A 25,418-nucleotide genomic window follows, 5' to 3' on the forward strand; every position below is an offset into this window, starting at 1 on the left:
GATATCAATGATTTATAAAGGCTAACAACTTTACAGCCAAATATATCTATCAAAGGAAGCTGAGTTACTGGAACTATTTAATCTGATTTTCGGAGACATTTTTTATTACCCAAAAAAATCCTGAATATTTCCTTGATCATTTCCCAGCGAGTTACGCAATTGGAAAATATTGTGTAGAGCCGGGCGATTCCCAGACTCTGTAAATCGCCAAATGCCAAGACCCAAATCGAATTTGATTTAAAAATGTCTTTAGCTGGCTGCTGGTTGCAAATGCAATGCAATTTCAGATGCAGTTGCAGTTTCGCTTCGCTTACCACCTGCCGGGAGCATTTGGTTTATACCTTTTTTCGAGCTGGTCTTAATTTGTGGCAATTTGTCGGACCAGAAACCCACTGGGTCAGCCACCAGCTAACAGCCACCATGTGCGTTTCTTTATTGCTTATTATTATTATTTTGTGTTTAGCCTAATTTTTTTGGCAAGCTTGTTGCACATTTGGTGGCTTATGTTAACCAGGTTGAACTCCTTTAATTTATGGACTCAATGTAAATGATTTTTATTTATTGCGAGAGAGATTAAATTAAATTTAAATAGGTAATATTATATTTAAGGTTCTTCCAAACAACGAAAACTTCCATAGACCAATAAAAAAACTATCTCAAAATTATGTTTTAAAATAAATCTTGAATTACAAGTTTGGAAAAAAAAGGCGTTGCAAAAAAAACCTTATTCAGATTATATTTTCCTCTTTAATAAATATCCATTACGAGCTTTAAATATATGCCAAAATATAATACACTAATTTCCCGTTCCTTAGAACTTAAAAAATGTTTATTATAGTGCTGCTAAAACTGTAATCCCTTGCATTAAAACTTTTCTTGCATGAACATCCTGCACATTCACAAAATGTGTCGCATTTGAGGTTTTCACCTCTCCTTTACGATTTTGCCAACCCCTTTTTAGAAAATTCAACATCCTAGTAAAAGACACCGCAAATCCTTCACACAAATCCCTTGCACAAATACTAATAAGCGTTCGAGCGAAAAGCTGTCCGAAAAAGGGGGGGCTGCACTTCTGATTTTGCATACTCCTGGGAAAAGGAAAATGAGAGTGAGTTCAGGAATCGGGCAATTTCTGATAGTTTGCTTTACAAATGCACCTCACTCCTGCCAACAGCCAGTCCCTCATCAAATGGCGCTTAATAACATGCAAATGATGTGAAAGTGCACGGCGAAAAGCGGAGGGAAAATAGCGAATACCACTTACATTGCAATCTCGCGGACTCTTCACCCATTTTCCACCCACTTTATCTCTGCTTCTTTTATTTAATGTGTGTCTGACACTTTCAATATTTTTCCAGGGCAAGCATTCCCCAGGAGAAGCAGAATCGTGAGGAGGCAAAAAACAGGAGCAGGAACATTAAGTCAACCATCTGATTACGCCAAAAATTGATTGCACCTGGAAGAGAAAAAGTGGCAATGGGGAGCTTCCCTATTTTCCTGTGTTTTAACAGATCCTATTTTATTTGTAACTTTAATTTATAATATTGTATATTTTTATTTAAAGTTTTATTCTTTTTAAAACTTTTTTACCACTAAATTTTATATATACTCTTAGAAGTTGTATTATATTAACTAAATTTATATGTATTTTTTAAATTTTTCAATAGTTTGTATCCATTTGTTTTTTTTCCTATTGAATACACATTAGTTGGAATACCTATATTTTATATCACGATTCTGGAAATCGGCCACTACCTTGCATTCACGTGATGGAAAAACGCAGGTGTCACTGATCCGGATTTAATGGGTGATTTATCCTACATACCGAATTCAGTGTCGTTTTGTGTTTTTTAACTTGAATAGTTCATGTGATGTGACGTAGTGGAACATACCTGGAATCGCAGTCAACATAAAGTGATAACAATAATTATGTTATAATGAACAAATTAAAATATGTTATTATTTGTTAATTAATTAAAGCTTAACAATAGGTAGAAAAATACTTTCTAAACAAAATATAAATCGTAAAAACATGTGTACTTATTTGAAATTTTTGTTTTTTGCCTTGTAAATAACACTATATTTCCTGACTCTTTCAAGTTTTTCAAGCTCTGTGAATATCTGATCAACTTATTTTGCAATATTGTCCTTTTTTCGCCACTCCGCTCACCTGTCACCACCCTCATTCCGTATTCTGTATTCCATCTCTTAACTGTCTTGGGGGAGCTGCGCTGGCCAAAGTTTGACACGTTAAAGGAAGAACAGCGGTGGCAGAAGGAAACCTTCTGGATCTCCACCTCCATCACCCGCCTTAGCCCGGCAACCTTGAGGCATGTGCTATTTTTAGCAACAACAAAACAGATCCCACAGCAAGAGCAAGGATGCCGGTCCCCAAGGATTTGTTAGACAGCCCGCCAGAATGGAATATTATGAATTACAATTTTCTCAGGTCGCGTAATTCGTGTAAGTGCTGAAATAGCAAAAATAAGGGGACGGGCGGAAAAAAAAGGTGGGGGAAAAGCTGGTTTCCTGGCCAGCCAGAGACAGTTTACAGCTTTCAGTTGGTTCTTAACATAAATTTATTACTTAATTCCTTTTCTGGTTGTTGCTTTTTGTCTACGAAATATTTTGCATAATTTTCTCGTTACCTTATTACAGTTTGACAGTCTTGGAAATCGACTAAAAGGAGATTCTTTAACTATGATTATAATGACTATTTAAATTATCATTCAGTTCCTTACAATTGATTATAATTAAGGACTTTTGTCTCTAAATAGTTTAGTAATTAAACAAAAATTATGGATTGCAGTTTAAATAGCATTTAATATTACAATATTTTCTTACATTTTACTCTTGGCTTAAGCCGAGTTCCTAAACTCTCAAAATATTTTGATTTTATTGACGGGTTGTACCTCAACCGTAAATAATATATTCTATAATCCAAACCAAGCAGTTCCAATTATGAAATATTTACGCTTTATTTAATTATAGTCTTAAGCTGCCTGGTAAAATATTTGAAATATTTCAGTATGCCTCCTCGACTTTAATTTACATAATCTTCATAATCAATCATAATCCAGTTACATAATTGCCTCAAAGAAAAAATTAATTTGAATATCAAATATCAGTTCAGACAGCATTGCAAATGGTCAAACGCTTTGAAATGCATTTCCTGTTTGCCGATTTTCTTCTGCCACTTTTTGCTGCTCCTTTTTGCGATTTACTTTCGCTCATTTGGCCTGGAAAATATTTGATGCAATTTTCACTTTCCTCTTCGCCTAAGTATGCAAATTTGTTTTCAGCTGCCGTTTTGGGCTGTCTGCAAACGTTTTCATTATGCAGGCAACGCATGCCACGCCCCTTATCCAGCCGCCTGTCCAACTGTCAGTCAATCGGAGGGTGATGGAGGGGGGTGAGGGGGTTACAGACAGCCGGTTTGGGCCAAATATATAAATCACGAGGTTAGTGAGATGTGAACGAAGCGGCCGAACGTTGGACTTTCACTTGCCAGCCTTGTTTTTTTTTCTCCCCCCCTCCCCCTATTTTTCTGCTTTGCTGAGCCGCAGAAAATGATCCGCGATCCTTCACAAAAAAGGGGAGCTTTTTTGATTATTTTACCATTTGCTAAGAGGCTATCGTAATTATTCACAGATCATAAGCTTTTCGAATACATTAGCAACCGGTATGCAAAGTTTTCCGTTGGCAGGCATGCAATTTTTATAGGCGGTAGTTTAAAAGCAAAGACATTGTTTTGTTTATTCTTTTTGTTTTACAAATTTTTAAAAATAAAAGTTAGATACAAAATATTTTAACTGCAATAAACTCTAAAAATGTAAATAAATTCGAATAGTATTATTTAATGAAATTATTTATTTATTTATTCTTATTTAATAAAAATCTAAAGTCTCAATTAAATGTTGAGATTAAAAGTCATGTAATAGTATATTTTAATCTGGCTTTTTGCATTTGAATTTCCTGCTTAACGGCGGACCCAAAACCTTTGTTTGATAGAGTGCGATCCTCTGCAGCTGGGCTTTATTCAACGCCTGCACCTCTAACTCTCCAGCTTTTCCCCCCTTTATCCACCCTCGCTGTTGATTGTTATTTATTGTAAATTCGTCGGCTGCCGCTTTTTCATTTTTCCCGAGATTTGCCACCCATTGGGGCCACACAAAAAAAAACCTTAGTTTAAATTAGATATTATAGGATTATTAATAAAAAGTTTAATATTGCAATTACAATAAAATTCTGAAATGATATTTTGATATCATTTAAAATTTGGTTTATATGCATATATTACTACTACAATAAATTTTTGATCAAAATTCATAAAATGGTTTCTTTAAATAATTTCTTAAATTCAAAAATTTTAGAATTCTGAAAAGGGAAAATGTTTCTTTATTATTTAATATGTTTAGGTGCTTTTTGTCCCAAGTGTAAATATCAAAGCATCTTTCTGTGCAAGTTATGAAAGCGGTGGGCGGAGGCAGAGAGGTTTTGGGGGGGCGTGTCATGCACATTACATGTTGCACCAGCAGCACACGTTGCAACGGAATAGCTGGCTCATAAATCGCTCGGCAACATGAAGCAACTGACTGGCAACATATAACATCTATGGTAACATGTGGCTCTCAAACTGCTAGGTTAGCACGCACCAAAGATACAAAACGAAAAGTATTTGGGTTGCCAACAGCTAGTAATGCTGGGAGTAGCGGTATCAAATCTGAAAGGAATCTCAATTTCAATTAGCATTTAATAAATTGTTTTAGAATGGGTATTAGTTTAAGTCTTTCATATCCCAAGGTTTATTTTGTTGCTTATTTGGGAGACTGTAAATTTTAAATTAAATGGATTTCTGTTTAAATTTTGAGTCAGGGCATTACAAGTTTAATATTAATATATACATTTTTACATTTTAGGAATTAAACATTATGACTCTTAAAAAAGTTTATGCACATTTCTTCCTATATACATAAGTATATTCCAATAGGAAAAATATGCCCTACTTCAAAGATAGATAGATAATCAAAAATTTATCTAATTATGCGTGAAATTTGCAGAGTGCAAAAGAAAATCTCTCTAACACAAGTGGACGGTATTATTAGAGCCGAAAATCGGCGGCATCAGTGAAATTGCATTTTCCTGGCCACGCTGCAAATTTTCCATACAAAGTGCCACCCCCTTCTCATAATAAGCGAACTCCATGTGACCTCTAGGGTCATCATTTTTCGGCTCACGTTTATTGACTGAACATTTTCATTTCCCGCAAAACTGAGGAGGAACATAGTTTTGCATAAATCAAGTCAATTGAGAAGAGTGGGGAAAAGCGAAATGAGTGATGGGTTTGAAGTTTTAGGTTTAATCGGTGGAAAATTATATATAAAGAAGATATCTTTTCTTTTGTCAGGATGGGAGGAAAATTTAAAACTAGATTCGATACTGCTCTTTTTTTGGTTATTATTCACATCATTTATTTGCTTTAATTTACAAAGAGTCGTATGTGAGGAATTTTATAAAAAGTTAAAAACTTTTAAGTGCAGAAGGCCAAACTTTAAAAATGCAGAAATTTTAATTTATTCTGAAGTGGCCATAACATCACTAAAGAATCTTTTGAAGCTGGCAATTAGCAAGACTCAAATCGTTGTGGGCCAATAAAAATGGGCAAAAATCCACTTGGACTTTCAGTTTTTGCAATAAAAACAAAACCACAATTTAAGGCGCCTGTGGAAATAACCCTTGCACAACAAAAAACAAATGGGAAACTAGGAAATTGGGAACAATGGACCGGCAAAGAAAAGCTGTCGCTCCCAAAGGCAACAACAACATAGGCGCTAGATGAGCCGCACGTGGCCCCTCCCCTCCCCTTTTAAGACAGGAATATGAAAAACCAGCCCAAGGAAAATTGGGGAAAAACCTTAGGAAATGCTTGAAAAAAGGCCCAAGTGACCCAGAACTTGTGCAAGAAAATAGTCAAGGTGGTCGAGGGGGAGTGGGTGGTGGGCGGGGGCGGCGTTTGATTTTCCGCCGCTGTTGATGTTTTTCAACTAATGACGAAAGTGACCAGCAAAAACCGCGTTTGCTAAGCCGAAATGTTAAGGAGCTGTTAGCACCTGTTTTAAAGAGCAAGAGAGAGAGTCTTAACAGTTGCGGTTAACAGTTGATTGGTTAGAAGTTTTATGTTAATGAATGTTGAAGTCTCCACTTTGTTCTTATCAGAGTGCTTATTAAAAAGGTACATTGATAAAAAAAATTACAATTTAAATAAAATGGTATTATTTCTATTTCTGTCCAGTAATAAAATTCAGCTGTTCCTTAAGAAAATTTTAGGATACACTCGTTTATAACTATAAACATAAACGGGAAGACGAATGGCGTGATAGAGAACTGTAACGTGTTTGTAAATCGGGGGTCTAAGGAATTTAATCAGTTTAAAATATAATATTTGAAAAACTATTTACATTTAAGATTTACCCAATAAGCCCCAGTTATATTAAACAACAAAACAATTTTCGTAATACCCGAAAAATGAGTGGGACAGAAGTACAAAAAAATCGAATAAGAACTAAGCGCAGACTCGAACCTCTTGCTTCAATCGGTTAACAGAAACCTCTCTCCAATTCCAACTTTCTCTCGCAAACTAGAGATGAAAAATCAACGATATTCCAAAGCCGTCGATGAGGCCAATCGAGACTCTACCACCTCTAGACCGCTTACCTACGATTTTTGTTATTGCCTTTTCAACCGTTGAATAAGCATGTGCTGCAAGTGTTTTCGCGAGTAAAAATGTTCAAAATGTTTAAAGCACATCGGTAACCGTTAAGTCGCCGGAATAAAACAAATATTGAAACAATCGAATTTTTGAATATTTTTCACAAACCGTTTTGTGAGCGTTTTCTGTCGCACAGGCTCAAGAAGTGTGCGAGCGAGACGGTGCCAGACAGCCTTCTGTATGTGTGCGTGCGAAATAACGGTGCACGGAATTCAGATAAAATCGCCCAAAAATAATAATTGTGGTGATTATTAGAATTAAAAACTGCCAACTGCAGCTAATAAAACAACAAAATAAAAACCGATCGATGTGAAGTGCAAAAACACGAAGAAAAATACAAATAAAAACAAAAACCGGTTCGCCTTTGCAGCAGCAAAAATCAAAGCCAAAAAGGAAAAGAAACAAAAATCAAAGACAGCGAAAGAATTTTTGTTGTTTGGCCGGTGCGTGTGTGTGGGAGTGTGTCCCAGTGTGTGTGTGTGTAAGCATCTCGGAGAAGGAGAAAAATGCAAAAGTCAGTAGGAAAAAGGCGTACGAAAGGAATAAGAGAGGAAAAAACGTAGTAGGAATTTCTTAAACCCGTTTCCCAGCAAACAAAATACAAAAAGGTGAAAAAAAAAAAAAAAAAAAAACGGCGGCCGCAAAAAGTGGCACAAGTGAAAATTCCTGCGTTGTTCGTTTATTATTATTTTTCTGTTGCCGTCTTTTTGACAATCGCCAAAAGTGAAAATCAATTGGCAAGAGCGCGCGCGCAAGGAGCAAAAGGAAGAGAGACTTCGCCGGAGAGAGAGCGAGCCCAATATAGAATTCGTCCTTTTTCGGGGCCCCAAAATACCCAGCCCAAAAAAAGAGCACGAAAACTGGACGAAAAACTCCCAAAAAACAACAACAACCCACGCTGATAAACTGCAAAAGTAAACAAATTGCGCCGAAACTGAACGAATTTGAGGAAAATTGCAAACAGAGGAAAAAAGGTCAGTAACTGTGAAAAGCCCACAAGCCGATTGATTGCCCGGAAAATAAATTAAATTAAAGTTTAACCTGAGAGGCATATAAAGTGGCGTTGAAGTAAACGCGTTTTTATAGTCCCCCATTTGACCTTCACCCATGGACACCCTCGCAAATTGGTGGTATCAAAGTCGGTGTAGCAGTTAACCCTTAGCCTTGATCACCGTTAATTGGGAGCCCCTCGCATGGTCATGGTCAGTAGGTTGTGAAAATGGCCATTTAGTGAGGTGAGCTACCCTAAAAGAGAGGGTAAAGGCTTGTATGAACTTAAAAAACGTTGTTAAAATTACCTGGTAAATAACATGTTGGATTATCTAAAGCAAAACTTTCAATATTTTTTTAAAATTATAAATGACACCGCTATCAGTTTCTCAAAAGTCTTACAAAAACCGTCATCATAATATGGACTTCATTGCACTAGACACTGAAATTTCTTAGTGATTTGAAGAAAATGTTACACCTTGATGACAAGTGTTATTTACCAATAGGTTTTATCATCTTTAAATGACTTGCAACTTATACTTAAAATATTCTAAAAGCTAAAAGAAATCAACCTTTGTCTGTAACTGAGTAATACCGACAACAGTTTGGTTTTGGGAGTTGTATTTTGAAACTTGATGTAACAATCTTCTAATATTTTTGTATTAACTGCAGTTTTAGATTCACTTTGGGAATATCGGTCGTAAAAGCACACTCATTTGCAACGAATTCACGTTTACTTCTGGGTTTTTTGTGCGAATTTTTGTTCTTTATCGCACAGTTTTATATGCCCACCATAATTTGGACCTTCACTCGAGTGGTTCTGCTTATAAAAAGGCATTTATAAATTTCGTTTTCTTTGCAAGTGATTTGGAAATTGCACGGTCCTCTGTTTTCAATACCCTTACCCCGTTTTCCCCAAAACCTGCAGTTATCTCAATTGTTTTTGTTTAACTTACTCATAACGTGACTGGTTCTTGTTGGGGCTTATTGCTTTTTGTTGTAGCTTTTGTTGTTACACAAGCGTAACAATAAAATTTCAAACTGGCCCGCCACGAAAATAGCTAAAATTGTATATGTGCTGTTATGATCATGTTTTATCTGATAGTTGCTCGCTTGTGGCACGTAACACAGTTTGTTTTTAACTTTTTCGGTGATGTATGAGCGGGATGAGAGGGCTTACATATATCACGTAGATCTGCGAGCGGAGAACAATCTGAGATCCGAGAGTTGGGTCAGCGGCTGCTTTTTGTTGTAGTTGCTGTATGTGGATGCGGCTGCTTAATTGTTTCAAAAATCTGATATCATTTGCTGCGCCTACAGTTCGTCTGAGGTGTACGTTTACCAAAGGAAATAAAATCATGCAAAACTCTTAAAATAATATATTAACCAAGAATAGGAATTAGGTTTATTTTAAGACAGATTTACATTTGAAGATTTATACCATTAGAAAATGGGACGCTGATTTGAATTTTTCTGTTCGCCAGATTTCTTTTTCTCTTAGAACTATTTAATAATTTAAATATTGAAATATTCTCGTATCTCGCCTTAAATAAGAAACGTGATCATTGGCTTCTTCTACTTTAATTGAATTTTTACAGCTCCCAAAGTTTTGTGATCCAAAGTGCGTGATCTTACTGAATTTGTGTTTTTGGATATATCCATTAAATACAATTTACAACTTTTCTTTTTCCGAATAAATCTGTTTTCGTCTTGGCCCACAAAAAGTGACATTTTTGTTCAAGATTTTGGCCAACATTTCGCCCAATTTGCATAAATTACGAGTATTCCGATTCATTTGAAACGCTTCGAGTCGAGAAATTCGACTTTTATGGACAACAACTGAGCAGCCCAAGCAATTTTTGATTTATTTAATGAGCAAAAATGCCTCGTTCGATTTCTTTGGCTCCCTCTCCAAAGTAATCTCTATCGCCCTCTCTTTTCGGTACCGTAGGCGTAGATCTCAGATTGGTTGGCTGCCGTTGAAGTTTAACAAATTTAAAGCAATTTTCGTTGCTATTTTTGGGGTCAATTAAGTTGCGAGGGGGAGCTACAGATTCGTAAAGCCAGATAGTAAAAAAGGGGAGTTCAGTGTGGGCGTAGGAGTATTTTTTCTAGATTATATTTTGCGAAAAGAAAATTTAAGACCTGAATTAGAGGCAATGACTGCCGCAGTTTTCCTTCTTTCGCATGTCCCAAGGGCTTAAGATTTTCTTACAGTTGGTGGATAAGTCAAATGTACTAGTACACTGCGAAAAAAATGTTGTGGTTTTTTTTATTTTGATTCTGTTCTATGGTATATTAAAAAAATATATACATCAAAATGCCCTCATTTTAATTACTATTTATTTTTTTCTTATTACTTTAACAAAACCAAAGCAGAGGTTTTCTCAGTGTAAAGAAAATAAAAAAGCATACACAAAAAAAGAGAAAGAAAAGGAAAAAAGGACAACAAAAACAAGGAAAATCGATTTAAAACAGATGATTTGGCATCACCCCGGCCCATTTTCCCCCCTTTTTCGACCCCACTCCCGGTTTATGTATCCCAGTGGCCTGTTTTGTTTTTCTGATGGAGGACCATATCCCAGTTCCTGGGCCAGGCCTAATATTTCACAGGCCGTTAAGATGTCTGCGCATGGGGATGGTGGGTGGTTTGGGTGGATTTTCCCAACCGGGGAGGGTACGGTAAAGCTAACACATTACAACACAGTCAGATGACTACCAGGGAAAAAGTCAATTTTTACAACTCCGTAAGCTGCAAAGTATTATTGTGCTATTTTTTGGTTCAAAGAACGATCAAATGTAATTAATAATCAATTAAGGTATGAACAGATTGTTACACAATTAGACTTTGTAAGCCCGAAATTAGATTCAAATCTCCTTTATCATAACCAGGCATATTTATTTTCGCTTAAGTTTCTGATACCGAAAAATAATATATAATAATAGTATAATAGTATGTTTAAAATAATGTTTAAATTGTAGTTATTTTGAAAATCTTAAACAAAAAAGTTTTCAAGGAAAAGTTTTATAATTTTTCCAAAGCTAAAAATAAAAGTTTCTAAGATAGATATTTAAGTGTTTATTAAATAAAACTATATTTTTACTGTATCAGGAACCTAAGTAACTTCTTCCGTCAACTTTATTATCTCCTGTAGTGCCCCTCACTTGCCCTTCACTCAACTTCGTGCTTCTGCTCGTACTTTATTTCTCTTCTGGTTTTCGCTCCTGCTTCTTTGGCTGCTGCTCTTCGTTGTTTTTGTTTTTTATTTATTTGCCTTGTGCCAAATTCTCGTTGAACTTTTGAGGCTCCCAGAACAGCTGTGCGGCCTGCCCGGGCCTCAAAGTACATCTCTTTCTATCTCTCACTTATTCCGGAGTTCTTTCGGCTCTTTTCTCCTGCTGGTGTCCTGTCATTAACACTAGCAGCGAAGTCGGCAGCGGATGATGCGGATTTAATGAGCAAATGATTAGCATTTTTTTATGTTCCCATTCCCATTTCTCTGGCCATCCTGCTCTCACCCAAAACTCGGGAATTCCCTCGAAGTGCGGAGTGAAAATATTACCGACTTCTGGTAAGCTGGAAAAACTTAACAGTTGGCATTTTCCCTCTGTCTGTGTACCTCTGCCCGTCTTTGTCTGTCGCTGCACTGATAAGGGAAGGTGATAAAGGGAATCAACAGTGGGGGAAAGTGGGACACGTGCAACGGATTGTAGCACAGAAATGAAGTCCCCGGATAAAAGCCCTTAAGCGGGTCCAAATTAATGATCCCAACGCAGATTTATGGCCAACCAGATTAAAGGAAATGGAAAAAGGTAAAACAAATCAAAAGAAAACTGCAAAAAAAGTATAAAAGTAAAGACAGTTCAAGAATTTTTGACTTTAATGGAAGTAGCTTTGAATTTGTGTAGTCTACGATAATTAGAATTGTCCAGGTGCTAGGATAGAATAAATATTGGCAATAAGTTCATCCTTACTTAAATTAACAAGTTACATATAAGGTCAAGTCTTAAGTTATTCTATCCAAAGAAATATTGACTACTTCAATAAAAAGAATAAAAAGGCAAATTTAATATTTAAGTACCAATATGTAAAAAGACCGCCAAAGGGTTTTACTTCCGTTTCATAAGAATTTTATATAATGTTTCTGTGTTTTGCACTTCAATTAGCTTTTACTTGACTGCAATTTTCCAAAGTTTCCCTAACAGATGTGAAAAATCCTTGAACCAAATACAAACAATGCAATGAACGGAAATGTTTGGGAAAACTCAATCGCATTACCCCGCCCCCCGGCAAATCAGTTAAAAGCAAAGTTCGAACTTTTGACGGGCCGAACAATGGGATCCAATGGGCAGAGCCAAGCCCCAGACTCTGATTTCGCCTGCATCCTGTCCACACTCGCAAATGAAATTAACTTTGGCCCCTGCCTCTTTTGTCGCCCTGTGATTTCACTGCATAATGCAATTAAAAAAGAAAAAAAAATATCGAACAGAAAAACGATTTTCCTTTTGCTTTACCGCACGAGAAAAAAGCGAATGAGCAGAAGGAAAAAATCAATAAGAGCATGGAGCGTATGAAAAAAGAATCTGCCACCACAATGCGCACCAACAAAAGCAACAACCAAAGAGGATGGGCTGTGGGAAAGTCAGCAAGGAAAATCAATCTGGCACAAGGATAAAACTACACGTACGAGCACTAAATGTGGCTCACATATTATAGATACGATGCAAGGGACATGTCCCAAAAACGCAAAATGCAAAGCTCTTTTTGGGGTCGCATTATGGGCGTGAATCAGAAATCAGGTGCACTTATAGCAAAACATATTTCAAGTGGAAAGTATGCCTCGTGAATAATTTAGAGGCTTGTGTTTTGTTAACTCTTGAATTTGGCTTTTGTTGAATAATATGTATTTAAATTGTTTTAAATGCATCACTTAAAAGTTATCTCAAACCATTAAAAGCTTTAATGGAAAATCAAGCATTAATAAAAAAACGCAACTTATAAACTATCTATAAAAATCAACGACATTTACAATACAAAATGATTTTTATGTCTTTTATTCCTTTCACAAAGCAAAGAATCAATAAAGGTAATCAAAACTACTTATACATTTTTCAACTTCCACTTTGCACTCAAAATAGGTTTGATAATTTGCAAATCATTATTATGTACATAATTCAAAAAGAGATAAAGTCTTTGTAAAACCATGCCAGAATTATTATCTCTAGTGTGCTTTAAAAATATTTTGCAAAAATGATTCATTCGTTTACTTCGAGTACTTCAAGTAAATTGTGCTGAGCTCAGTTGGGATTTCAGTTCTGGAGGGTATCGATAAGCAGCGCCAAGAAAAGCCCTATCAATATCCCCCACTGTCATATATTATGCATATTTGCTAAGAACTTTTTATTTCAGTTGCAAATTGTATAATTGTTTGTTCTGTGGGGGAGTTGCGCTTGATAATTCAGCGCAAGTTTTGCAATAATCTGCCACGCGCGTTTCCTCTACGGCTTTGAGTCAAGGCTAACTGGCTCAAGTCAATTCATTCGGTTCATTGCCAACAAAAAAAGGGGAAAACGGGGTCTTTGGGATATAGAATGGGATACGTGTGCAAACAAGCTTGTGTATCAAAGTCTTCTCTTTCAAGAACTTTATGCTAATTTTGGGGCTTTTGAATAATTTTGTTCTTGATTTTGTGCTAAACAATTCCGTTTTTACTTTGATGCAATTTTTAATGGAATTCAAAAACAAACAAAAAAAAATTACAATATAAAATATGAATAATTAAAACATATTCGAAGGAATATATTGGAGATAAATAGTTCCAATACATGGTATAATGTTGGCATAAGAATAAATAAAGAATGTTATTAACCTTTATTTGGTAGTAAAAAGGCAAATTAAATATTTCAGACTAGTTTAATACAGAAATGAAGCAACTAATATCCTAAAAAATAGTTTGAGTGCCCTTAAACTTTTGTATTTTTCTTGGCAATCCCTTTCAGTGATTTGTGAAATTATTAACGTAATCATAGTCAAATCAAATCGGCATTACCATGACAAAAACAGCAACAAAAGCCAATGTTTACGGCTTATGGCTTAGGGAAGAAAGCAAAATCGGCTGCAATTGTGGTAAATTAACATTTTCTTTGGCAGACGATGGAATTTTCTTTTTGTCTTAGCTGAGCCTTCGCACGACATTCATGGCTTATTGTGGGAGGATGAAGGGAGAGGTGTTGGCGATGCAATAAATAAGTTTGGCCAACAAATAGGAAGAGTAGAAGCCAGGAACGTGCCAAAGTTGAACAAATAAAGAGCTGGTTCAAGGGGGAGGCATTATGAGCACGGGGATTAACAGAGAAGAAAGTTGAATTATGAAGAAAGTTGCGATAGAACTTTCTCATCTGTGAATTCAATTAAAGTTTGGCTCTAAGCAAAATCCAGTTAATTTGTAATAATTTCCACAATCAAATTAAAATGAAATTTTCAACGTTTTAATCGGGCCAGAACACAGACAGCTTAAAGCTGTGAAGTGGCAAAAGAATACGAACAGTAAATTAAAATTACAATAAATTTCCCCATGAATAAATCCAGCTGAAAAAGTCGAGGAAAAAAGTAAGCGAAATAATAACCGCAAACAATAACAAATTTCTTTCAATCGGAACTGCCTTCCCAGTCTTCTTTTCCCTTAAAAAAAAAATACGACAAAGTATAAAAAAAAACTTTATAGTTTTATTTCCGCTTCTTAAATGCAACTAAATTACGCTAATTGCAGCTGGCCAAGAGCACTGAGTGCGCTTGAAAAGGCATAAAACAAAGCGAAATGGCCGAGAAATGTGCGAGGGAAAAACAACAGAAAAGTGCGGAATTAGTGAAGAAGCAATACTGAAATTATGAGTTGCGTAAAGCCTGGCCGTGATTTTTCCAGCTCGGAAAATTTTGTTTAGAAAGTGCCGCCGTTGAAATAAAACAAAATTAAATGCTAAAAAACGAACCTTACCCAAACTACTGGACAGCACTTTAATGGTCAAAACGAAACAAAAAGCCAAAGGAAATTAAATGAAATGGAAATCAAATAGAAATCAATGGACAAAACGAAAGTGAGGAATTTGTTTTTGGGTGTGCCTTGGCCGGTCTTCAATTTCTCATTTCTTTAGCAAATGTTTTGTGTCAAATTCGGTTCCCCTGTGACGATAAGGACGCCACATCAAAACACAGAAAATTCATAATTAATTTTTAATGCGCCAACCCAGAAAATGTTACTGAAAGAATGACAACAGTGGAGAGAAAAATACGCTAGAGAAGTGAAAAATTGGCTTAAATATTTTATAAGCTGAGCGGCATTTGTCAAAAATATTTGGCACACCGAGCGCTTTAGAAATGAGCACAAAAAATAAGCCCATCAACACTGGCTAACAAGATTGGGGTTGTCTGGAAAAATGGCAAATATTTAAAGATAAATTGGAAGGTTAGCTTAAATATAAAGCTATATTTTTTCTTTAAAGATATTTTTGTTTTTCTTTGACGATGATATATATTTTTCAATCAATATCCCTTGTTGCCCAGTGCTATTTATGCAGGGCTCAAGACAATTTCCGCACGAGTCTTCGGCGACAAACAGTCGCAATCCATCCAGCAATCAATCAATCAATCAATGGATCGATCAAGAGCCTCCACCGAGTGATAGATGCAAAGATAATGGAGAAGTTGACTGTGGAAGAGCAGCAACTCAAAGAAATTTAATAAAAGCTTGGACAGGGGCTTCCGTGTTCTTTGAAAAGTGGAGGTAGAGTGCTGCTGAAGAGTTTTTTCTTGGGCTTCGCGCGGTGATTGGAAACCCGTTTGTGTGTTGCCAATGGCAAGAGAGTAATCATAAAAAAATACGTTAATAGAATATTAACGGAGCGCTGGGTGAAGCTGGCTTTTGCCAACCGAAGCCCAGAACGCCCAAAAGGGCGTGGCATTGGTAACAACACAAACTGACGCAGTTGGGAAACCGTGGAGCAACAGTTAGGTAACTGTAATCAATCAGAGCTGCCCAGACTAATTAGTGGGGAGCGAGGGGGGATGGCAACTAAGGGGGGTGGCCCAAGAACTAGGAGACTTAATTAAACGCAAAAAGGCCGCGAGGCAAAGGCATTTACAATTTTCACAAAATTAAACAACAAATTGCGTAATTTGCCTCAGCTGCATGGCTAATAAACAGTAATGAGTGGGCGTATCAGACCAGTGGAGGAAAGGGGGCGTGGCTGTGTACATATTTGCCATCATGGGGATTTTTTCGCGTTTTATTAGATTCAGGCAGGCAAGGAATTTATTATTTAGTTTTTGAACTGTTCATAAGTGAATTATATTTTGAGGTTTATTTCCGATTTATGTTCAATTTGGATTTTAAGCATCAGAATGAAATACGTATTGAAAACATGTAAAAGTTTAATATTTAGTTTTAAAGAGAAACAATGGCTAAGAATTAAAACACTTCTTTGTGTTAAAAAGTATTGTTAGTTTATGTGTGAAGTCGTAATAAATAATACGCCTATATACATGGCAAGAAATATTCAATGCTAAAGTGAATCTATAAGACATTTATCTTAATATCAGAAACAAAGCAAATCAAGCCTATTTCGATTTGTTAATTCAAGTGAAAAACGATATGTCTTTATTTTGATTGCATTGGCTGTCAAACTGCAGTCGTTTTGGCAGCTCATTTAACAATTTGCCCATTCTGGACTTCACAATTTCGAATTGTAATCGATTTCCATAAAATATGAAAACGAATCCTGCGCTCATCTACACAGATACAGATACAAACGCACGTATTTCCACATTAAAATGCAAATCACGTCGATGGCTGGGCCTGCTTTTATTTGGTGTGTGTGTGTGCTCATAGCCTTGGCAATTTGAACGAACGTATATGGCCAACAACAAGATGTACACATTAAGATACAAGATACATAAACACATTTGGCCCATTCGCCTGTTTCCATGTGGGAGACTTTGAGCGTGTGTTTGTTGTTCTGGCATTTCTTTCCTTTTTTTATTTCAGGAGAAAAAGTTGATTATGTGACTGGAAAGATTTTTTTTATGAGGACAAGGCGTGGTTCTGTTGTGTGAACAACATCCTGTTGTGAAAAAATACCTTTTGAAAGGAAATCTAATCTTTATGGATCTGAGAATGAACTAAAATGGTAAACAATTAATAAAAAAATATAAAAATGTGTGTTGAAAAGTATATTTGTTTAATGGTAATGTTAAAGCAATTACTTTATAATGAAGTTTGCAAAGTTGTTTTATTGGAAGCATTAACTATATTTATTTTCATCACACTGAATATCTTCAAAGTCTTATTCTTTAAGCAAAAAAAACCCCAAAGGCTTGAAAGCAATAAAATGTAATTATTCACTGACACATGATGTCTAAAAACGAAATATTGCCAAATAAATTACTAAACATTGTTAATGGGTAGTTTGTATTATTAGCAATAATTTGGTACATTCATACAACCGCGTCGAACTTTACTCAGAAACCATAAAAGTGTTCATATGCGTTTTTCAGTTACACGATTTATGTCCCATTTATGAACCCAATTAAGCTTCTCTATCGGTCGACAGTTTATCGCAATTAGGGGCTTTAACCGAAAATTTATACATGCCCGCCAAAAAAATTCAAAAAGAACGTAAAAGAGTAGACGAAGGTTTTTTAATCGACGCAATAAGGAAGACAAAAAAGACGAAGAATCTTTAGACGACAAGTGGCACATCAAACAAAAGCGTCAAAATGAATGAATAGGATAAAAGAAGTGGAAAAGGAAAAAAAGGCAAACAAAAAACGAAAAACGTAGTTCAAATATTTGCCAAGCGGTTTTCTGTAATAAAAGGTACCAACAGAACAGGCATACACACGCTTACACAACTGGAATTCATGTAAATTTTCTACTTTGGGCCTTTGCCTCGAATTAAAAATCATTCATAATAATTATCCCCTTAAAGGTTTTTTCTATGGGTCTTGTTTCTGTCGTTTTCAAACGAAACTATCAAACAAATAATTCAAACGAAACTGAAATGTAAACTGAGAAACAAAATAAACAAAGCCCAAATCAGCTTTAGTCAGTTAAGGTACAAACAAGTAAGAGGAGAAGCTTTGAAACCTGAAAATTAGTTAAGAGTTTGAGTTTGAGTTGGGGAAAATGTTGTTTACTTATAAATGAAATAAACATACCCTATCCCATTCCCATGACAAGTGGCCAAAACAGCAATGAAACTTCAATTTCAAACTGTGTATATATTTTGGCCAGATTGGACCCACATGGCCAGCTAGCTGTCAGTCTAACTTTTGGCCATTTATCGATTTTTGTGGGTGTCCACGCAACGTTTTTTTGGACTTAGTGAGTTGCCAAATCAAAATAATGTCGACAATTAATTTTTCATAAATAATTATGAAATAAATTTTGGTAAACATTGATTGACAAACGATGGGACAAGTTGATGGATGTTTGGCTGGGTGACATAAACGATGTTTTTGAAGGAGTGCCGGATCATTTTGGTTGGGAAATCGAACTTTAATCAAAACAATTAACACGAAAAATGTGTTAGCCACGAAACAGGCTGCTGGTCAACTTTCCTAAAGGTCGGTAACCGGTTTGTGGTAGTGGTTTTTTTTCCCCGGCTGACTAACAAATTTCAGAGTCTCGAGTCTGGGCCAACATTCTTGGTAAGCCTTTCTCTCTCTCTCTCTCTCTCTCTATTTCTCTTGGGGGAACGCATTAAAAAGCCGCTTTTAGCTTAGCGCCAACGTTACGTGTCCGTTAGCACTCAATAACCATTTTCTTGGGCGGCAAGTGCTGCGATCCCGGCCAAAATTCAATTCAATTTTCAGCAAAAGAAAGTTGAATGAACCGCAAGAAGGTCGTTGGTAATGCACTCAAATTTTATTCAACATCATCTGTAGGGTGGCCACAAAGTTTGTGCAAATTAATTAAATCAATGTCAATCAGTGGAGCTTGGAATTGCGATTGGGTTCAATCAAGATAAATGTTTGGGAATTTGGTTTTTGGCTTTAATAATTTATGTGGGAATTTTGTGTGTGCTGGAGGTTGAAAGACAACGAAATGGGTTTAAGCTATCAATACAAATAAATAACCTTTGCAATAATCAAATATTTGGTTTTGCTTTTCTGGACAATAAATATAATTGTAAGATATTTATGGCTTTAGTATAGTTTCGCTTTATTTCCAATTAGTATTTTTCAACATATATTTTAAGGCATAGACTTTACTCAATTTTTATGAAATGTGAACTCAATTAAATGCGTATTTTTAAGTTGCATGCCACACAAAAAAATCTCAACTATTTATTTATATGTAAGGTTTTAATATTTAGTTCAAACTTAATTGAAATGTTTTTTATTTATTGGAATATATTTTCCTTTCATTGATTTCCTAAATCTTTCGGACCATTTAATTATTCCTCACATTTTGTTTTTTGAACATTTGGTTTGAATATTCCAAGATATTTCTCATGCCGCTCAAGTCGAATTTTGATGAATTTTCCTTACTTTTTCTTTTGGATCCATTTCTAACCCATCCACCTTGTTCAGTTTTTCCTCTTCGCCACCTGTCACTCTCGAATTCTGTTTTTTGTGCATTTCTTGTTTATTTCTTATGCTTATTTGCATATTGTGCATTTTTCGGTGGCTCGACCAAGTTTTTCCTGCTTTCGCATTCGAATTTCAGGGGCCAATAAAATACGTCTTATGGCTATACTCTACCCAAGAGGAATTATAAGTTTAAGCGAGCGGAATGACGAGCAAGAAACTTAGTTTCGGACAAGAGATATCGAAACTCCCAGCTGTCTTAAAATGGTTCCTTTATGTGGCTCTTTAGGGCATCTTGGATTCGCTAAGCTTGTTTGTCCCCACTTTTTGTCTGGTTGCTTTTGTTGCGAAGCTTTTGATGGCTCAGCATTTACATTTCATTTCACTTCGAATTGGAATTCATTTTTGTTTTTTATTTATGTTTTTTTTTTTGTCGCATTTCGTTGTGTGTTTCCCTTTGTATTTGATTTATTTTCAAACTGCGCTTTTCATAAGCCAACAAACAAGTCGCTGATTGGCGGCCCTGAAAAAAATGTGAGGAGGATGGGGCGGCCAAAGCCCTTTGAAGTGCTTGTTGTTAGTCATCCTCAAGGCTGTGATAAGGATGGGATGGTTACCTAATAAATAGTTCATCGGAATCCTAATTGAATGCACGGCTGCATTATTTATTGCTATCTAATTTATTCCAACTGAATTTGGATGTGATGCAAGCTCAAACACCACCAGAAATGCAAGTTGGCAAATTAATTGAAATTACTGGAGTGGCTTGTGATTATGTTAATTAGGCAAAATTTACAGCACACATAATATATGCGCCTGTGTGTGTGCCTTTCAGTTAAAATGACAGCTCACATACAGCTCAAAAAGTTCAGGCTTCAACTTTGAAAAGTTGCTTCGAAATACAGGAGAAAAAACGCAGTTGAAAATAATTATACACATGGAGGGAATGTCTGGTCTTAAGCGGCGATCTCTCAGAGGTTCTTCACTCACGGTGATGGGCGTGAAATGAGAAAAATCTGAGGAGAAAAATGTGAAAAATAATAAATGATATTTAGGGCGGGGTAGCGAACATCCGGGGGCCCATAACCTTTTGAAGTGCAAGCGGAGCAAAGTAAACGATCCATTATTGCATCGTTTTCTCACAAAGTTCTTGGGAAAGTGTTCGCCTAAAATATACTGGATTGAATGTAGGTGAAATAAATGGCCTTAGGCATCAATAACTTAATGAGTTTCCGTACTCAATTAATCATTTTTATGGCTTAGAATTTGTTGGGAAAATTTTATGAAAATGGAGAGTGGGGTAAACAATATTCTGAATTTAGAGCTTAAAAGGTTTCGTTCCAAAGTAAATCTACTTCCTATGAACATCCTCTTTTTTTTATAACATATTAAGAAGTTGCATTCCTTTGTCAACAATGGTATGCATAGGTTTTGTAAACTCTCTAAATTTTTATTGGCGCAGTCCAATCAGCCTCATAGAAGAGGCAAGAGATATCACCTTAATAATTGTCAGAGGCAAAAGGCAACATTTTGCAATTAACACGCCGCATGCTTGTTGAAAGCGTTTCAGTTGGCCGGGACGCCTGTGGCGGGATGCAGACGCAGATGCTCGCCGAGACCCTCAGATACTCAGATACCGAGATACGTTTACGGTCGCTGATGCAGTTGCAGATACAGAAAATCTCAGCATGAATCTCCGCCGAGACATTGACTCCAATTGAGCAATGCATTGCGGGCGGAAAAGGGGGGCAACTCGCTCGAGTTAAGTCATGTGTGGGCTTCATTTACAACTCACTCAACTTTTGTTTTGGATGCTGGCGGGGAATTGGAATTGGGTATGGGTTTGGGTTTGGGATTGGAACTGGAGTTGCGCCCACGAAGTGCTGTGCGTCGTAAACTCCTTCTCCTCATCTACTTCGCTCAAGTGTCTGAAGTGTCGACATGGAGTCTGACAATTGCAAAAGTTGTTTATGACAAAAAAACGAAATGTATTCAAAAATGTGTAAGAGCATTTTCAAGCATTGGGTTTTGAGGCTCTGACATAAAGTAAAAGATTGTGCGCCTTAGCACTCTTGATTGCACTTTATGCATATTGAAATTCAAGTTCAGCGATAAGGTCTGCTCTCTGCTTAACTAATTTCCACGCAAACATAAACACCAACATCAAACAGAACTGGCAGCTCAAAGACCCTTAGCAGCAGCTAAATATTATTTATATAAATTAGCGCAGCAAGCTAGATGCCGTTGATGTGGATGCTGCATTTCGCCCCTGGCAAAGCGAAGTAAAACAAGGAAAAATAAAGCGGAACGGAGCAAAGCAAGCGATGCAATTTTATGCGCAGACGCCTAAATTGAAAGCGACGCGTAGCGGACGCAGCAGCACTCAACAAGGCGTTCTATATTTACACTGAAAGAAAATTTAAATTAAAATATTGTTAAGTTGCGTTAATTTAAAGGCAAATGCAGCTCAAATTAAAGATTAGATATAACAAGTATTTGCAAAACATTTTTTAAAATGGCCAAGACTCTTCATTGAAAATGTAGTTTAATTAAATAATTAATTTTCATAAATAAATTTAAGTCACTATAGATTTGAAAGCAACATATATATGTGAAAATCTTTACATTTTATATTGCCTCGGAAATATATATCTTTGTAAGAATCAAAAAAACTAATTGAGCTGTGTTGATGAAAAGTGGAAACTTTAAAAGTAAAGTTTTGAACTATTCTTTCCTGTGCAAAATCAGCTAACACTCCACAGTTTGGGAGCCACTGTATGCGCCCCTCGTGCTCGTCATCTCCGCTCTCTTTCGGGGCAGCCTCTAGGGTCATTAACATGCCTGGCAGGAAAAAAGCAGAAAAGCCAAACAGGAGAGGCACAGAATGAAAAGTAAACGAGACAAAGCCAAATGCAGATGGGGGAAATGAGGGGGAAAAGTTGGAGTCGGAGCCGCAAAAGAGAATGCAACCAGAAAAAAAAAAGCGACGCGACCCTGGAGCAACAAAGCGCGTCTGCATTTGTGGGTGGTGCCGCTGGTGTCAGTGGTTCGCGGTGAGGAGGTGGGGCGGTGGTGTGGTGGAGCAGTGGTGCGGTGGTTCGGCGGTGGCTCTGATGGTGGGTCTCGGGTCCCTTTGGGGTCCAAGGTGCCGGGAGTTTGCCTACGCCTATTTTCCGACTGTTTGTTGTACGTGCCGCTTCTGTTATTGCCAGTCGACAGTTAAAAAAGGGGAAACCGGGAAGGATTAATCCTGGCAGTCGGGGAAAACGAGTGGAGGATCTCCCCTTTTGAGGAGGGAATGCAGCTGCGAGGGATGGGAATTTCAACTAAAATTAGAATTAGTGGTCACATAAAGCAAATAGGGATTGATTTAACCCTAACAGGAATTAAGTAGAATTATATAAATAAATCATTTTAATGAATTTTCGTTTTATCTGTTGAATATTTAATTAAACTACATTATTCATATTATATAATAGTTGGCAAATAAAACTTCAATCACTAGCCATTTTTGTTGATACCAAATATCTTCGAAATTATAAATCTGATAGTTTTCTCTGAAATAAATAAAAAAAAAATTTTAATTTTAAACACTTACTCTTGAATAATTCAACAGTTTGAAACTTTGTTTACTTAGCTATAACCCTAATTATAGACCAAGTAAATTATCTGTGCAAAACTTGTTCACTAATCGTTTCTCTCTTTCCGTTTCTCTTTGCAGGTAATTAAATGGTAATTTTTCATCGATTTCATGGCATATTTAGCGAAGTAAGCCAGCTCACAGCACGGATGATGGCTCATAATCGACTCGACTTGACTGGAAATGCGGCTAAGGCAAATAAGGCTCATTAATTAAAACCAGAGACAACAGAAATATGCTCCTTTGTTTGCAAATTTCGTTGGGTTCTGCGTTCTATGAAACATGAGAACGCATATTGTTAGGATATAGTTTATAAATAGTTATGACTGCCAAAGTGAATGAACTTTGCCGGCTATTGTGTTACTTTTACTTGGTCCGACACTTTCGCAGGCCAAAGAAAAACACATTTCCTGTTCCTAATACTCGGCTGACATGCAACAATTTTCAACCTTTTCATTTAGGCCCCACAGAATGGAAAGAACTATTAAGCCCGATTGCCAACTTTCACTGATAATGCCAGCAATTATGTATTGCTCCAGTTAATGGCCTCACTCTTTTTCCACATCATCTTTCGTGGTAATGACATAATTAAGCTGGTTTTGAGGGGTCATTCTAGGGGGTCAAACACGTGTCTACCTCGTCATCCTTTTCAATTAGCAGTCAGTGTGAAAGGTGACACGAACGTGTTAAGTTGTGAGGTAAACGCTGGACAAGAACCCATCTGGAGACCTTTTGATTTGAGTCCAGAATTAGCATTTTCCCCGGCTTGAGAAACAATCTCGAGCCAAACAATGAAGACGAATTTGTACAGTTTCTGCTTGGCTGATTCCGGCCAACAGATCCCACCGAAACCCCCAGAACCACTCAACAAGGGTCTAATGGCTTTTTAAAGTGACCAAAATTTGGCATGTGCCCCGCGTAAACTGGGTAAATTAAACGAAAACGGTGGGCTAAGAGGTGTGCTAACTGGAGTTGGGTAAGAAATCGGTGGATTGGGGCTAGCATTGTTGAATGGATTCTTATTTGAGGCTTGTGGGGCATGTCGAAAAATGCATTAGCCGAGAATTGGGTAAATGCCGAAGATGGTAGAGAAAAAGTGTAGAAAAATAGATAGCAGCATAGAGAATTTGAGTTTATTGGGACAAAGCGATAATCATTTACATAAATGAAGATAACAAATAAATATATATACACCGAATTGAGGGATCTGAGGTATACATAAAAATGTAAAAATAAATTTATTGAAATATAAATTAATTGCTTAATGAGAGAATAAATTGCTTATTTGTCCAAAGCATTTTATATGATTTCATATTTATTTTCATTTTTGTCTGATAAAAAGCATGCATTCACAATTAAGGTCAAAGGCTATTCAAATTAAGTGTTACCATTTTAATAGATTGCTTATCATACCAATTATGTTTCCTAGAATCATTGTCCAATTAATTCTGCATTTGATATCTCATGAATATTTAATTTACGCCCTTTATTTATTAGTCATTAAGTGCTGACATAACCAGTTTGAAATCGAAGTCCTATTTAAGTCCTATTATTTATACTTATAGATTTTATCTTAGCCAATTTCCCACATAGTTTAAACCGATTTTATTAGTTCACAGCTAAAGTTTATGTTTGTCGCACAAAAGAACCTACCTACGCTTTCAGTTATATTAGCCATTAAGTAAATTGATTTAAGCTGTAGCTTCCATTGGCTTTAAAAGCCTAAATATGTGGAAACCACTTTGAACCAGTTGCCGATTGAGTGCAAATAAAAGTAAAATTATTGACAAAAGCTGAAAGTAAGTTTACTTTTGCTGATGTCAACAGCGCAGCAACTTGAGCTACTTTTTTGTATATATTTTTTTGTGAAGCGTTCAACGATCGCTTAGTAAATTCCCAGCCCTATTCACCGTGCACTGATTTATGAAACCGAGTCAAAAACGATCCGATCTCTTTTGTCGCCGGCATTTTTGGCACTAATTTGACAAGGTCGCCGCTTGACTGGGCTTTTGAAGTTTTGGCTTATAGAAATCACGAACCAAACACGTTCGAAGTGAGTTTTTTTTTATATACGGGTGCCCCTCTTTTTCTGTTTATTTTGCATTTTGAGTGGTCTAAGTCGGCAGCTCATTTCGCAGATATTTGCATAAACATTTTAAGGGGTGGGGTGCGAAATAGTTGCCGTGAAATGTTGTCATTCATATTAATTTAGTGGGTCAGCCAGCGATGGTGACCCCGATCGTGCGGATTTCCTGTTAGAAAGGCTCTGATTGTTCCCCCTTAATAAATCGCGTCTCTTTAAATGGGTAATGAATAGTCAAATTTGGCTTCGTGACTGCAGATGGCAGACAATTAACCCTAGAGCGCCGAACTATCCCCACTCTCCCACCTGCTGTGACCAGTTCGCTTTTGAACTTTCATTCCTTTCGGTT

The 25,418-nt window shown here is 36.5% G+C and overlaps 1 protein-coding gene across 1 annotated transcript in view; it reads left to right on the forward strand.

Annotated features, from left to right (window-relative positions):
• Positions 1-6,713: 6,713 nt before the first annotated feature.
• LOC108040610 (SH3 and multiple ankyrin repeat domains protein 1) overlaps positions 6,714-25,418 on the forward strand; it is a 67,866-nt gene continuing 49,161 nt past the window's right edge. The window contains 1 exon segment of the mRNA XM_017118131.2: positions 6,714-7,743. The gene's annotated coding sequence lies outside the window, so the exon portion shown is untranslated.

The sequence above is a fragment of the Drosophila rhopaloa genome, unplaced genomic scaffold (genome assembly GCF_018152115.1).
Source record: "Drosophila rhopaloa isolate 14029-0021.01 unplaced genomic scaffold, ASM1815211v1 contig_115, whole genome shotgun sequence".
In the NCBI taxonomy this organism is placed as follows: Eukaryota; Metazoa; Arthropoda; class Insecta; order Diptera; family Drosophilidae; genus Drosophila; species Drosophila rhopaloa.